The sequence below is a fragment of the Moschus berezovskii genome, chromosome 4, assembly GCF_049115385.1.
Source record: "Moschus berezovskii isolate FMDL1 chromosome 4, NW_MosBer_1.0, whole genome shotgun sequence".
Lineage (NCBI taxonomy): Eukaryota > Metazoa > Chordata > Mammalia > Artiodactyla > Moschidae > Moschus > Moschus berezovskii.
The window spans coordinates 82,076,526-82,092,553 of record NC_142463.1 but is presented as its reverse complement, the minus strand read 5'-3'; the positions used below and the strand labels follow the sequence as shown (position 1 = coordinate 82,092,553).

At 36.7% G+C, this 16,028-nt stretch overlaps 1 protein-coding gene across 1 annotated transcript in view; it reads left to right on the top strand.

Moving 5' to 3' along the window:
• COL11A1 (collagen type XI alpha 1 chain) overlaps window positions 1-16,028 on the top strand; it is a 223,414-nt gene that overhangs the window by 52,240 nt on the left and 155,146 nt on the right. The gene's annotated exons all lie outside the window — the stretch shown is intronic.

Here is a 16,028-nt window from a genome sequence, read left to right as displayed (position 1 = left end):
ACCTAGTTCATTACAATATGATTATGTAAAGTTTTTAGAAGACTGGCAGATACACAGTAAGTGCCAGTGAAATATTGTTTATTATTATAATAATTAGAGTTATCTATTTTTTATAATTGTATGAAATTATAATTTTTATAATTGTATGCATATATATTTTATCCAGTTGACAAATAGCATCACAATTATTACTGTATGAGAAACTAAAATCACCAAAGAAGCTAAGACCTAAGTTCTTATTCCAATTTTTCCCTCTTGTTTCTACCTAAGATATATTAGAAATTAAATTCCAATACCTCAAGAAAAGGGAAGGTCTACATTACTTATAATATGAAAAATAAAAGTGCAGAAGCCTTTTGATTGATTTCTCTTTCTCTCTGCCTTTCTGTTAGATTGTTCTCTAAGCATCAAGCCTAAACTAGTAGGTCTATTCCTGTCAAATAGCACCTGGCTGAAAGGATGGATGAGTCAGCAAAGAATGTCACTTCCTTGTTTATAATTATTCAGTGAGTTTTCATATAATTTAGAGTATGTTGAAGTTCTGTAGGCTCCTAAGTGATTCATTCACACCTTTTGCTCCTTTTCTCTGACTTCATCATTGACTCCTTGCTCCCTCTGATCCATAGGGCATAACTTCTGAACACAACAATCATGCTCCAGCCTTAGGGTCTAAGCATCTACTCCTCCTCTTGCCTGAAAGGCTTTCTCTTAGATATCTCTATGCATTTCTTATTTTCTTAGTTCCTCATTGTCTCGGTCTCAACAACCCCTTATCAGCAAAATCTTTCATGATCATACTTTATAATACAGCACTCTGCCTTAGGAGTCTGGCGGGCTAGTCCATGGGGTCACAGAGAGTTGGACATGACAGCGACTGAACAACAACAAGCTTCTAAATATCTCTCCTAGCTGCTTTATATTCTTTCCAGCACCTATTACTTTCTGATACTATGTTTTATTTTCTCTTTCCTTCTGTGGAATGTAGGGCTTCCCTCAGCACAGTTGGTAAAGAAGCTGCCTGCAATCCTGGAGACCCCCGTTCAATTCTTGGGTCGGGAAGATCCACTGGAGAAGGGATAGGCTACCCACTCCAGTTTTCCTGGGCTTCCCTTGTGGCTCAGCTGTGGTGAGCCATCCTTGTGGCTTCCCTTGTGGTAAAGAATCTGCCTGCAATATGAGAGACTCAGATTTGATCCCTGGGTTGGGAAGATCTCCTGGAGAAGGGGAAGGCTACCCATTCCAGAATGCTGGCCTGAAGAATAGCATGAAAAGTTCAGTTCAGTTCAGTCGCTCAGTCGTATCCTACTCTTTGCAACCCCATGAATCACAGCACGCCAGGCCTCCCTGTCCATCACCAACTCCCTGAGTTCACTCAAACTCATGTCCATCGAGTCGGTGATGCCATCCAACCATCTCATTCTCTGTTGTCCCTGTCTCCTCCCACCCCCAATCCCTCCCAGCATCAGACTCTTTTCCAGTGAGTCAACTCGTCGCATCAGTTGGCCAAAGTATTGCAGTTTCAGCTTTAGCATAAGTCCTTCCAATGAACACCCAGGATTGGTCTCCTTTAGATTGGACTGATTGGATCTCCTTGTAGTCCAAGGGACTCTCAAGAGTCTTCTCCAGCACCACAGTTCAAAAGCATCAATTCTTCAGCGATCAGCTTTCTTCACAGTCCAACTCTCACATCCATACATGACCACGGGAAAAACCATAGCCTTGACTAGATGGACCTTGGTTGGCAAAGTAATGTCTCTGCTTTTTAATATGCTATTTAGGCTGGCCATAACTTTCCTTCCAAGGAGTAAGCGTCTTTTAATTTCATGGCTGCAATCAGCATCCACAGTGATTTTGGAACCCCCCAAAATAAAGTCTGACACTGTTTCCACTGTTTCCCCATCTCTTTCCCATGAAGTGATGGGACCAGATGCCATGATCTTTGTTTTCTGAATGTTGAGCTTCAAGCCAACCTTTTCACTCTCCTCTTTCACTTTCATCAAGAGGCCTTTGAGTTCCTCTTCACTTTCTGCATATCTGAGGTTATTGATATTTGTCCTGGCAATCTTGATTCCAGCTGGTGCTTCTTCCAGCCCAGCGTTCCTCATGATGTACTCTGCATATAAGTTAAATAAGCAGGGTGACAATATACAACCTTGACGTACTCCTTTTCCTATTTGGAACCAGTCTGTTCAGTTCTAACTATTGCTTCCTGACCTGCATACAGGTTTCTCAAGAGGCAGGTCAGGTGGTCTGGTATTCCCATCTCTTTCAGAATGTTCCACAGTTTATTGTGATCCACACAGTCAAAGGCTTTGGCATAGTCAATGAAGCAGAAATAGATGAACAGTCAATGGGGTCAAAAATATTCAGACATGACTGAGGGACTTTCACTTCCTTCCTTCTCTGGAATGTAAGAGAGCAGAGGCTTTGCACTGTATCCATAGTGCCTAGAAGAGTGCCTGAAAATATTTTTAAGTGGATGAAATAAATATGCTTTCTAGCACTTATTAATTCACGAAGTATAGATCATCTTGGCAAACAAGGAAGGAAGAGACCAGATTTGTTACATTTTTTCTAATTTTTTTCCTTTTCTTTTACTCTTTTATTATTATTTGTGGAATAATAATAAGGGCCACATCAACAGATGTCTTTTAGTAAGAATGCTTGTTAATATAAGATAAATATTTATTTTATACTTTTTGTGGTAGTGTTTTATATAACTTTAGGCATTTTCTGTAATACTTGGTAAATAGTTGTTGAATTAGTAGTGCATTCAAGTAACATAGGAATGCTACTCATTTTCTTACAACTGATTTCCTAAGCTGATTTTGAGACAGTGAAATATAAAGACTGTGTGGGTAGCAGTTCTGTCTGTGATTATGTGGGATTTCTTCATTTTTTCCTTTGAGTTATAGTGCAGATGCAATCTCTGATGCATTTTTCAGTTAAACTAAAATTCTAAGCATTTTGGCAGTCTTCCTTTCCACACAAAATAGTTGAGAAAGAATCATTAACTGTACAGAATGTTTGGGGAAAAAAAAGAACTGTGATGAGAGTTAATGCTTTGGCAAATTCAGAAGTCTGAGTAACAGGAAGCATAGTTTTGCAATTAATCTTCTGATAATCTCTACTTTTTGAGAATGTTATGCCGTGTTAAAGATTTAATGTCAGTCTTGTTCCTGGATATACAATACTAAACCTCTACCAGGGTCCACCGTACTTTTCAGCAAAGATTTAATATCAAATATGAACAGAAGTTTTAGTGTCTAGGGAATATCTTATGGAGACACTGTATAATTTTGTTAAGCTATTGATTTTACAGTGTCACATGCTGGAAACTGCTTCGCTAAATGTGTTTTTCTTTCTCTTCTAATCTTTAAGTGTTCTATTCTTTAAGTCTTCTGAAACTCAAGCTTTTTTGGAGTATATTTATGGAAAGATTACAAAGGGATTCTCCGGCAGCATTTCTTAAATTTTACATGTTTATACAGTCTATAAACATGTTTAGAAGTTTGAACTCAAAAGTGTGTTCTCTTGTAACTGGTATCAAGTACTGTAGGAATTGAACCTAACATTTGTGTATACTTACGCTTTAAAAATTGTTTACGTAGGTATTAGCTTTTAAAGAATCTGTAGGAAATTCAAGACAAATAATAATATTCTTAATTTACAGTTGTTAAAATTGAATCTTGTAATAGTGAATAAATTAATTGACTGGGTATCTATTTATTGAACCACCTGCAGTGTAGGAGACCTGGGTTTGATCTCTGAGTTGGGAAGATCCCCTGGAGAAGGGAAAGACTACTCACTCAGGTATTCTGGCCTGGAGAGTTCCATGGACTGTATACTACACATGGTCATGAATAGTTGAACCTGACAGTGACTTTCACTATTTATCGAACAAACATTTATTAATATTAATATGTGCAGGCCTATTCCATGAATTTGTGGAAACCTGGGAGAATGAGACAGACAGGTCCTTACTCTCATGATGTTTATATTTCAGTGAGCTTAACTGAACAATATAAGTTGGTTTATTAAGAAGAGGAGCTCCTGGGAGTTCCCTGCTGGCCTAGTGGTTAAGATTCTGAGCTTCCACTGCCATGACTGAAGAGTTCAATCCCTGGTTGGGGAAATGAGATCTCACAAGCTACACAGTACCTTCCCAGCCTCCCAGCCCCACACCTACCCCCACCCCACAGCAAAAAAATGAAGAGCCCAGATTATAAACTGTGTCCTCTAGTAGAAACAGCATACTTTCCTGGAAACTGATACATATCTGTACTGATTATTTGAATCCTTAAACACAATATATGCATAAAAGGAAGATACCTATTGTTATTTCAGGGCCTTTAAGCACATGGTCTTTCTCTAATGTCTCATAGTCCCTGTGAGTTCACTGTGGTTCCAGCAGGAAACTGAATTTCTACTTAGGTGATTTAGGAGGTGTGAACAAGGAGGGAGAGTTACCTGGTGAGCTTTGCCTTTCCCATTTTCCATGATAAATAGCAGTTACAGTGAGAGTTAGAGCCCTGCTCAAGTGCTTTCTGACAGTGGCAATAGCTGTCAGGATACCGGACTGCAGTGTCAGGCAGGAAAGTGTCTGGTGAAACTACTCCACGCCCTATTCCCATCTTCCGAACTAATTCCTGGTGGTCACTTCCATGGTGTGTACTGGAAACCACCTGCAAGACAGTCTGATGATGTGAGTTGTGGGGTCAGACTCTTCAGGCACAGGCTGAAAGAGAGCAGCATGAATGACTAGGATTTGAGAGCCAACAAAGAATACTAAGTACCTTTATATTTAAAAGAAAAATTAGACACTTTCTCATGATCTCATTTATGATAGGTCCTTCTAGATCGTTCCTCTGATTTTCCCAGTTGAAAGTTGTCTCAGCTCCCCACCTCTGCTGACCCAATTTATTTTTTCATAATTGGTTTAGTCCCTAAGTCGTGTCCAACTCTGGTGACCCCATGGACTGTAGCCCACCAGGTTCCTTTGTCTATGAGATTCTCCAGGCTAGCATACTGCAGTAGGTTGCCATTTCCTTCTCCAGGGCATCTTCTGGACCCAGGAATCGAACCTGGGTCTCCTGCATTGCAGGTGAGTTCCTGCACTGAAGGAGGATTCTTTACCAACTGATCTACAAGAGAAGCCCCCTTTTCATAATTGGAATTCAGTAAATAATAAAGAAATATGTCTAAGTAATTTCCCTTACCAGGTTATACCCTCCCAGGTGGCACAGTGGTAAAGAATCTGCCTGCCAATGCAGGAAATGCAGGGGACACAGGTTTAATCTCTGGGTCAGGGAAGATCCCCTGGAGTAGGAAATGGCAACCCACTCCAGTATTCTTGAATGGAAAATTCCCATGGACAGAAGAGCTTGGTGGACTGTAAGTCATGGGGTCACAAAGAGTCTCGAGAGTAGGATCTGGGTCTGATTTTCCGTTTTACTTCTCTCTTGCCTGTCTATAGTGTCAGCATGCTGTTTTTCCTGAATAAACATGTGTTGATTAAATGGGTAGATGACTGATTGGTAGGGATTCTGAAAGTTATTTGGTTGTCAAATTTCTGTGTAAATTACCACTAAAAATTTATTATCTGACTTATAATGTATCTGTGCCTATTAAAAAATTGTGTGTTATTTGTGCTTTTTTTTTTTTTTTTTTTTAAGAAAAGAATTTGTCTGGGGAGGGAGAAGCCTTAAATTTGTCTTCAAATTGTAAGGCATGAAGTACCTCCTCAAATTAGGAATGCTGTGTAACAGGGTTCCTTTTTTCTTTCAAGAGAACCGTGTAGTTCTTTCCAAGAACTACCATTTCTATAGGGAATTCTGGCTTTCACCTTTGACAGCATGACCCTCATCTTTGATTCTTCAGTAGACATATGTATAGACTGACTATACTCTGTAGTGAGCAAATAAGTTTTCACAATATTACTCAAAAAATGCTTTTTAAAATTAAAAGAGTAAAAGGTATATCAATTAATTATATATATATATATATACTTTAAAAAAATCCTCTTAAGCTTATATATCTCATAAAAGGGCCAATTTTGATTTGATAAAACTTCAGTTCACTTAAGAAATATATCATTTATAATAGTAGAGCAGTGCAACAGAGTAGAAAAAGAAAGTATTCTTTAATTTATTTATGGGACCTATTACTTCCGTGACACTGTCATTGCATGCAGAACTATTACTAGAATAATAAATGTATCAAGATGCTACTACTAATGATTTATTTTTACCCTTTTTCTCTAGAGTTAAAATTAGGAAATGAAAATGATGCTAAACTTATATAAAAAAATGATAGTCAAATACCTAGTTTATTTGTTTGGGTTAAAAGAGTAAGTGTGCCAGATCAACTGTTGAACTCTTTATGAAAGATTAAAACAGTCTACCATTTCTTTCCATATTCAAAAGATGATAATTACTTTAAAATAAATTCAAATTTTACTGGCAAGTCAAAGGCCACGAAATGTAAAGTAAATTTCAAATTCTACAGTTAACTTTGTGTGACAGCCAATGAAAGTCATACCTGCTTTCAAATCCATATTTGACCTTTATGCTGATATTACTAATATGAATTTGTTCTTTGAGTCTGTGCTAAAATACAACTTAAAAATATTAAATGATGCATAATGTTTCCTTTCATACAAATAATATTTTTCTCAAGTTAATTTTAAAAGGTAAAGTCTCAAATGATTTCCATTTTGTTTTTAAATCTTCTGTTTAGATTTTTTTAATGTTATCTTTAGTTACATTATTTGAGCAACAAATGTTTGTAAAAAGTATCAGATGACTCTATTTTGGGAGGAAGATCAAATCTTGATTATACATATTTAAAATATTCATATTTAATGAACATTTGAAATGAATAATCTTTTGTAATCTAAGAATTATCTCTATTTTTTAAAAATTATAATTTAATTTTACATGTTTTCTTTCTTTTTTTTAATTTTTATTTAATAAATGGTACAAAGCACAATGCCAAAAACATTAACAGTTAAAATTTCACCAAATGAAAAAATACTATAGAATACACAGTTGTAAAAAGCTACATTAAGTTATTTTACAACTGCCTCAGGCTGCAAAAAGAAAAAAAAAACCCAATGCCATACCTAAGATATCCCTCTCTCAAAATAATGCCATTTATGTTATAAACCATGAGCACCCCATCAAAAGACGGGAACTGCTTTTGTTAATTCACATATGTATATATGACTGTATCACTTTGCTATACACCTGAAACAAACACAACACTGTAAATAAAATATGGTACAATATAAAATAAAAATAAGTAACAGACCTTTGGGGCTTTACACTGAGTTAGAGTTCCTATCAGAGGGATAACAACACCACAGCCGTACTGAATCCTCATGAAGGAGGCACACGAATGACTGGATTACAAGAGTTACAGGAATGAGAGCTGCTTGTTTTCTTAATTCAAGAAAGTTTGTTGTTTTACCCTTTATTTATATTAACATGAATAAATAAAATTAGGTATAGAATAAAAAAAATTTTTTTCTGATTTTATGCATGTATATTTTATAGTATATAAAAATAATAAAACTTTTTTCTATTATTTTTTTCTTTTCACTTTTGACATGAAGTAGAATTAAGATATAATTTCATTTAGATGAGATGGCTGGATGGCATCACTGAATGCAATGGACATGAACTCATGCAAACTCTGGGAGATGGTTAGGGACAAGGAGGCCTGGCATGCTGCAGTCCATAGGTTCCCAAAGAGTTGGACATGACTGGGTGACTGAACAACAACAACAGTGATACAACTAGGAGTTGTTTTAACTTTTTAACTAGTGTAATGAAAGTGTATTTTAAAAAATCATAAAGTGGATATTTAAACTCTAGCATGCATGTATGCTAAATGGCTTCAGTCACGTCCAACTCTTTGCGACCTAATGGACTGTAGCCCGCCAAGCTCCTCTGTCCGTGGGATTCTCCAGGCAAGAATACTTGAGTGGGTTGCCATTTTCTTCTCCAGGGGAATCTACCCAATCCTGGAATCAAACTCGCATCTCTTTTGTCTCCTGAGTTGGCAAGGCAGGTTCTTTACCACTAGAGCCACCTGGGAAGCCAGTATAAATTCTAGCATAATTTAATTTGATATAGTTGTTTCCTGGTAAATTCACTTAAAAACTCAGTGCTTTCAAATTCCTTTGCCAACTACTGAACAACAAAGGCCTTTGCCATCTGCCTCTATAGCTGTTGACCTTCAACAACCCCTGAGTGATCGGGGTAGAGTGAGGCACTCTGTGCTCCAGGGAATCTGGTGGGATAGGTCTTTAGATAGTTGGATGTTTCTAGGAACAGATTTTATGATCTCAATCCTTGCATCTCCTCATATCTAAAAGTGAAGTGAAGTGAAGTCTTTCAGTCGTGTCCGACTCTTCGCGACCCCATGGACTGTAGCCCACTAGGCTCCTCCGTCCATGGGCTTTTCCAGGCAAGAGTACTGGAGAGTGTTGCCATTTCCTTCTCCAGGGGACCTTCCCAACCCAGGGATCGAACCCGGGTCTCCTGCATTGTAGGCAGATGCTTTACTGTCTGAATCCCTTCATGGTGACATCAGATCCTCGTGACTAACAAAAAAACCTTTTGTAAGATGAGTGCTTCATGGTATCGAACTCCCCCTTCACCAAAACGTTTTATATTGTCTTTCCCCCACTGCCACTTTGGAGCAGTCTCTCAGAGCTATCTGAGATGCTGCCTCCCAGGCTGCAGTCCTAATTTTGCCCAAAATAAAACAACACACACACAAACAACTCGATGCTTTCAAATTCTTTATTTATACTTGGAGACAATAATTTTTCTTTTTCTTTTTTTATCATTCTTTGCTTTCTGTTAAGTAAAAAGAGATGTGCCAGTGCCTCAGGGATATTTACACAAGATGATACTGTCCAGATGCATTATAACCTGTGCTTACCCTGAATTCTAGCTACTTGTCATATTAAATCAGTCAGTACTTCCACAACATCTGCTTACTACCAGTCCCTTGACATAGGTAGACATTACCCATATCATGAACAAGCAAAAATACTTGTTTTGAAGTGCTCTTCTTTATTCTGCTATAGATAATACTTGCAAGATATAAATATAAACAGCTAGTAATTATCAGTCTATATTCATTTTCTAGGACTGCCACAACTGAATACCACAGGCTGGGTCTTAAACAACAGAAATTAACTTTTTCACAGTTCTGTTTGTTTGAACTCTGAGATCAAGATGTCAGCAAGGTTGATTTCTTCTGAGGCCTTTCACTTTGGCTTGTAGATAGTCATCTTCTACCTATGTCTTCACATGCTCTTCGTTTTGTGGTGTCTGTGTCCTATTCTCCTTTTCTTATAGAAAGACCAGCCATATTAGATTAGGGCCCAGCATAAAGATTTCATTTAATCCTAAAATTCTATCTTTATATGTCCTATCTGTAGATACAGTCAGATTCTGAGACTAAGAATTTAAACATGTGAATTCAGGGGCACAAATCAGCCAGCCCATAACATTAACTCTAGGCAAGTTCATTTTGTCTTTAAATATCAGTGAAAAAAATGGGTATTAATTATTACAGAAGAAGTGTGCTGTCAGGTTAAAGGGAAAATATCTGTTGATTCTTACTGATACTTATAGCTTAGTTTGGCCACAGTTACATAACCTGACAGTTGGCATGTAGAGGAGTACAATTCAAAAGTAAATAAAGGGAAGTTTCTTAAAAAGAAGACTGAACTTTTTCTAAAAACAACCCTTAATTATCATTTCACTTCATAGACTTAAAAGGTTGATCCTCCATCTTTCTCTTTTATTATGTTTCTCAGCCAAACAAATGCCTTTGCCTCCCTACTCTTGCACATACCAGAAACTACAAAACTACCTTCCATTGCTTTCTAATGCACTTTCTCCTTCTCTCCTTGCATATCCCATCCCACTCCATCATCATCATCCAGTCAGTTCCCAAGTCTCACACATGTTTTCTCTAATAAACTGTATTATCTTTTATATCTATCTTTTATTCCTAGATATCTTTTATATCTATATTTTATTCCATAGGGGCTTCCCTGGTGGCTCAGTTGATTAAGAATCTGCTTGCAATGCAGGAGACCTGGGTTTGATCTCTGGGTCAGAAAGATCCCCTGGAGAAGGAAATGCAACCCCCTCCAGTATTCTTGCCTGGGAAATCCCATGGACAGAGGAGCCTGATGGACTACAGTTGATGGGGTTGCAAGAGTTGGACACGACTTAGCAACTAAACCACCACCACCACCACCCTTTATTCCATTCCTCCTATTACTGCCTTAGTTTAGTTTCTCAGTGCTTAACTGCAATGGATTCCTAATGGATTCTTACGCTCACAAACTGGCTGCTTTCAAATCATCCTCCCCCATGTTGTCATAGCAGTTTTGTTAAAATGCAGCATTGATCAGTTTACTCCATGGTTCAAAGTCTTTGAACAACACTCTGTAATGTTTAGATTTCAGTTCACACACAAAACCCTTCTTAAATTGGTTCTGACAAAACCCTTCTTAAATTGGTTCCTTCCTTAGTTTTTTGTTTGTTTGTTTTGTTTTCCTTCTATTTTTTTCTCTTTTATACCTCAATCTTCACTACTCACTGTCACCGTGTAGGACCATCCCTCCAACTATATAGCACTGTATGTACTTTTCTAACTTTATCAGCTTCGTGCATCCAGTTTTAAGTTGCTTTTTCTGTTTAATGCTATTTCTCTCTCCATCTTCTTCATCACCCTAACTCCTATTTGCTTATGACATACAGTTAAGATTTCCCCGAGAAGCATTGTATAAATACATTAATTCCCATTGAGATACCTACATGTTGAAAGTAATGGAAGTAAGAATGTGCTTCAGGAAATATGGAGGCTAGCTGATTTTATAGATTACAGTTGCAGCATGTGCTTTACTTCAGGCTTAGGGGAGATGAAATTTCTAATTTTCAAAAACTTTGAAATTAAATGAGACACTAAACAACAACAACATGTATATGCATATACAACCAAAAATAGCAAACAATAATTGTTAGGATATATGCATTATATTTTAGATTTGAAATGAGTATATGCTAATATTTAGTGTAATTTGTTGTGATAAAAATGTGTCAGAATCCTTTTGCAATGGAAGTTACATTCAGAGGAACCATATCTTTATAATTTCTATTCAGTTTTCTTACATTTATTTTGCTTTCCTCCTCCAGGATCATCCTGTCTATAGACAAACGCTATAGCATAGACTCAGACCTAGTTGGCACAGCTGTAGATAGCAAGGTAATTGCATCAGTTCTGCTTTAATTTTGGCTTTGTGGGTCATTAGAGGAGGAGGATGTCTTTTTCATATGATGTGTGCAGCAGATGCCAATTTTACTTGGTAACTTCACCCTTTTCCAGTTGTGGAAATTTTTATGACTATTGAATCTAAATATTTATGGTTCATTCAACCTGTCAGGATGCTTTTGTTTGTCTACAGACTGTCATATAACATGTCATATGATTACAATAAAAAATTGTAAAATACCTTCTGGGAAAAGAGCACTATAGATTTTTAACTGAATTTTCCAGTTTCTTTCCAGTAGTATATTTTATGGCTGAATATCAAACACCTGAATAAAGAATTTATAGTGGAAATAATGGCAGGATTCCATTTAATGAAGTGGAGTGCCTTAACTAGAATAGTTAAGTACTTAGAAAATCAGTATTCTAAAAAATATGCTATAAAATACCATATGCCATATAACAGATGACTTTTTTGTGTTTCAGCAAAAGCTGCATTTAGTTTATTATATTATCTCTAAGTTAAGTTTGAGATTTTAATTGCTCAGTTGTGTCCGATTGTTTGCAATCCCATGGACGATAGCCTGCCAGGCTTCTCTGTCCATGGAATTTTCCAGGTAAGAATATTGGAATGGGTTGCCATTTCCTATTCCTGGGGATCTTCCCAACTGAGGGGTCAAACCTATGTCTCTTGAGTCTCCTTTATTGGCAGGAAGATTCTTTACCACTGCACCACCTGGGAAGTCCAAATGACTTGCATAATTATGAGTAATTAATGACAAAGCTGGGGTTCAAGAACTAGAATTTCTAATTGAGACCCTCTAAGCATCACCAACTCGATGGACATGAGTTTGAGTGAACTCCGGGAGTTGGTGATGGACAGGGAGGCCTGGCGTGCTGTGATTCATGGGGTCGCAGAGTCGGACACGACTGAGTGACTGAACTGAACTGAACTGAAGATGACAGTGTTCAAGATGTACTGAATGATGTATTCTTTTTAAACAGCAGAATGAAGAAAATTCAAATTTCTTTGTTACTAGTTATTTGTTGTTCAGTTGCTAGGTCATATAAGATTTTGTCGACCCCATGGACTGAAACATTCCAGGCTTCCCTGACCTTCATTATTTCCCAGAGTTTGCTCAAACTCATATCCATTGAGTCGGTGATACTATCTAACCATCTCATCCTCTACCATCAGTTCAGTTCAGTTCAGTCGCTCAGTTGTGTCCGACTCTTTGCAACCCCATGAATCACAGCATGCCAGGCCTCCCTGTCCATTACCAACTCCCGGAGTTCACTCAAACTCATGTCCACAGAGTCGGTGATGCCATCCAGCCATCTCATTCTCTGTCATCCCCTTCTCCTCCCACCCCCAATCCCTCCCAACATCAGAGTCTTTTCCAGTGAGTCAACTCATCGCATGAGGTGACCAAAGTATTGGAGTTTCAGCTTTAGCATCAGTCCTTCCAAAGAACACCCAGAATTGAGCTCCTCTACCATACCCTTCTCCTTTTGCTTTCAAACTTTCCAAGCATCAGTCTTTTCCAATGAGTTTGCTCTTTGCATCAGGTGGCCAAAATAGTGGAGCTTCAGCATCAGTGCTTCCAGTGAATATTCAGGGTTGATTTCCTTTAGGACTGACTGGTCTGATCTTGTTGCAGTCCAAGGGACTCTCAGGAAGTCTTCTCTAGCTCCACAGTTCAAAAGCAACAGTTCTTCAGTGCTCAGCTTTGTTTATGGTCCAAATCTCACATCCATACATGACTACTGGAAAAATCGTAGCTTTGACTGTACACACCTTTGTTGACAAAGTGATGTCTCTGATTTTTAATATGCTGTCTTGGTTTGTCATAGCTTTCCTTCCAAGGAGCAAGTGTCATCATGGTTGCAGTCAGCCCTGCAGTGATTTTGGAGCCCAAGAAAATAAAATCTGTCACTGCTTTTACTTTTTTCCTCCCTCTCTTTGCCATGAAGTGATGGGACTGGATGCCATTATCTTAGCTTTTTAGTATTGAGGTTTAACCCAGCATTTTCACTCTCTTCTTTCACTCTCGTCTAGAGGAACTTTAGTTCCTCCTCACATTCTGCCATTAGAATGATATCATCTGCAAATCTGAGGTTATTGTTATTTCTCCTCACAATCTTGATTCCAGCTTCTGATTTATAAAGCTGGGTTTTTGCATGATATACTCCGCATATATGTTAAATAAGCAGAGTGGGTTGCCATTTCCCCACCCCACGAGGAATCTTCTCAACTCAGGGATAAAACTTGCATCTCTGCATCTCCTCTATTGCAGGTGGATTCTTTACCTTTGAGACATTGAGAGTACATACACTTATAAAGAACTTTCTGAATGAATGATTGAAAAAATGACTAAGTAACTGAAGGATTATAGCTAAATCTGACTGTGGAGAAATTTCTTAATTCAACAAAATTTATCTTAATGATTATCAATCTTTGTAATATGTCATGTTAGTGAAATTTTTATTGGCAGATGTGTGTTTTTGACATTTTAATTTTAGTAATTTTTCTGTTACTAATGAGACATTCTAGATGCAGATCTTAGTAGTTGGCAGCGTTCACTTAAATGTTAGGATGTTGAGCAAACGAGGTTCAGACAAAGACACTAAGAAGAAAAAAGTTGGAAATGAGATATCTATGAAGAGCCCTGAAAAGCTTCTGTATAATCTTGGGTATCTATGAGGCCTGTGTGCATGTTCAGAAAAGACCTGAAGAGACCCTAGTATCTCAAATATCACTGAGATTTAGAATCTATGTAACAAAAAATGAGATCTAAAGCATAGTTGTAAACTGTTGAAATATTAAAGGCGTACTCACACACAAATACATACTCAAAGACTCTTGGCAAATAGTGAAAGTTTTTTAAGGAACTCTCTGTTCAATCATTTACTCATCACTAGCCTAGTTGAGTAGAGACCTCAGTGGACACAGAAAACAAAAAATATTGACTTATAGAATTACTTCAAAAGATCACTAAACAAACAGCAAAAATAACTGCAAACAGAAATATCAGGCATTGAGGGGAAGGCATAATGGAATACAGTTTCCAAAGGTGACATTTAAAATATGCAACTGTCAAGAAAAAATTATGAGACAGGCAAAGAATCAGGAAATTATGTCACATACAGAGGAAAAGCAAATCTATGTCCTTGAAGACATGACAGATATTGGACTTTACCAAAGACTCTAAGTCACCAGTTATGCTTATGTTAAAGAAAAAAAAAAAACAAAAAACAGCTAAAGGAAACCACAGTATAAGAACTAAATGACAATATGGAAATGATGCTTTATCAAATAGGGATAAATAACAATTGGATTTCTTTTAAAAGAATAAAACAGATCTGGAGTCGAAAATCAATTGAGATTCCTCAGTATAAAGAAAAGAAACAATAAACTTGAAATAAAGTTTATAGAGTATAAGAGTCCTGTGGGACACCATCAAGCATAGCAACACAGACATTATAATGAGTCTATTTATTTGAAGACATGATAAATAAAAAAGTTAGTCACAAAAGGCTTCACGATATATGAAATGTCTAGTTGTTACCAAGAGCTGGGGGAAGGAGAGATAAGCAGTGACTGTCATTGGTTGTGGTGTTTCTTTTAGGGGTGATGACAGTTTCCTAAAATTAGATATTGGAAAACCCTGATGGTTGGAAAACCCTGTGAATGACCTAAAAACACTGAATTGTACACTTTAAAAGGATAAATTCTGTATATAAGTTTTATCTCAATAATGTAATAGGGATGAAAATATAGATTTATGAGCCATTAAAATAAATGCTAATTTTAAGAGTAAGAATATAGAGTGCTTTTTAGACAGAAGAAAGCAATGCAAATAGAATTAACTATCACATTACAGATAGTAACCATGGTATTTAATAAAAGTTTGTGGGCCAGAATTAAATAATTCATACTCTTTGCTAGGTACTTTTCACACAGTTTGCCTGTATCATTTTAAGTTATAAATTTTACTCTCCATTTTATTACAGTTTTAAATCTTAACCATTATGTTACATTCTCCAAGGGCAAAGAGTATATCAAATTTATGTTTGCACCTCCCATGATACTATGTTCAATGTCTTGTGTATTGTACCTTTTCAATCCACATTAGTTGATGAATAAATGAATGCTGTGGCATAAAAGTGCTGTGAATTCTTTCCTAGTACTCAGTTTTAGAGATGTCTAAAACTTTCATCAGGCTCTAAATAACTTATGTTAGTCAGATGTAGAGAAAGCTGTAATAACTGGGAAATTATTCAAAATGAAATCAGGAGTTTTGTGAATCAGAAACCAAGTCAAATGGATATTAACCCAGACATTTTTCCATGCCTGGGTATAATTCTGAATTAATATGATCATGACCCATAGATTTATATCAAACTAGCTTCGTGTCAAATTAGACCCATGTGGAAAAATATTCAGATGACTTCAAGAGCAAAATATTTGATTCTCTTGTTCATACAGTTTCCAGAATGTTCTGAAACTAAAACTCTTTAGCTAACCCTACTATTATTTCTAATCTTTATTTTATTACATATTAATTTTTTAAAATTTATTTTCATTAACTTTTATTGGACTATATTAAGATCTGATTTGTTAAATAGTTGTGAATTTCTCTCTCAATCCTATAAGATTGCTTTCAACATTCAAATGTAAGTGATTTTTCTTCTCAGATATTTGAAAATGAAAAACACTATGTCTT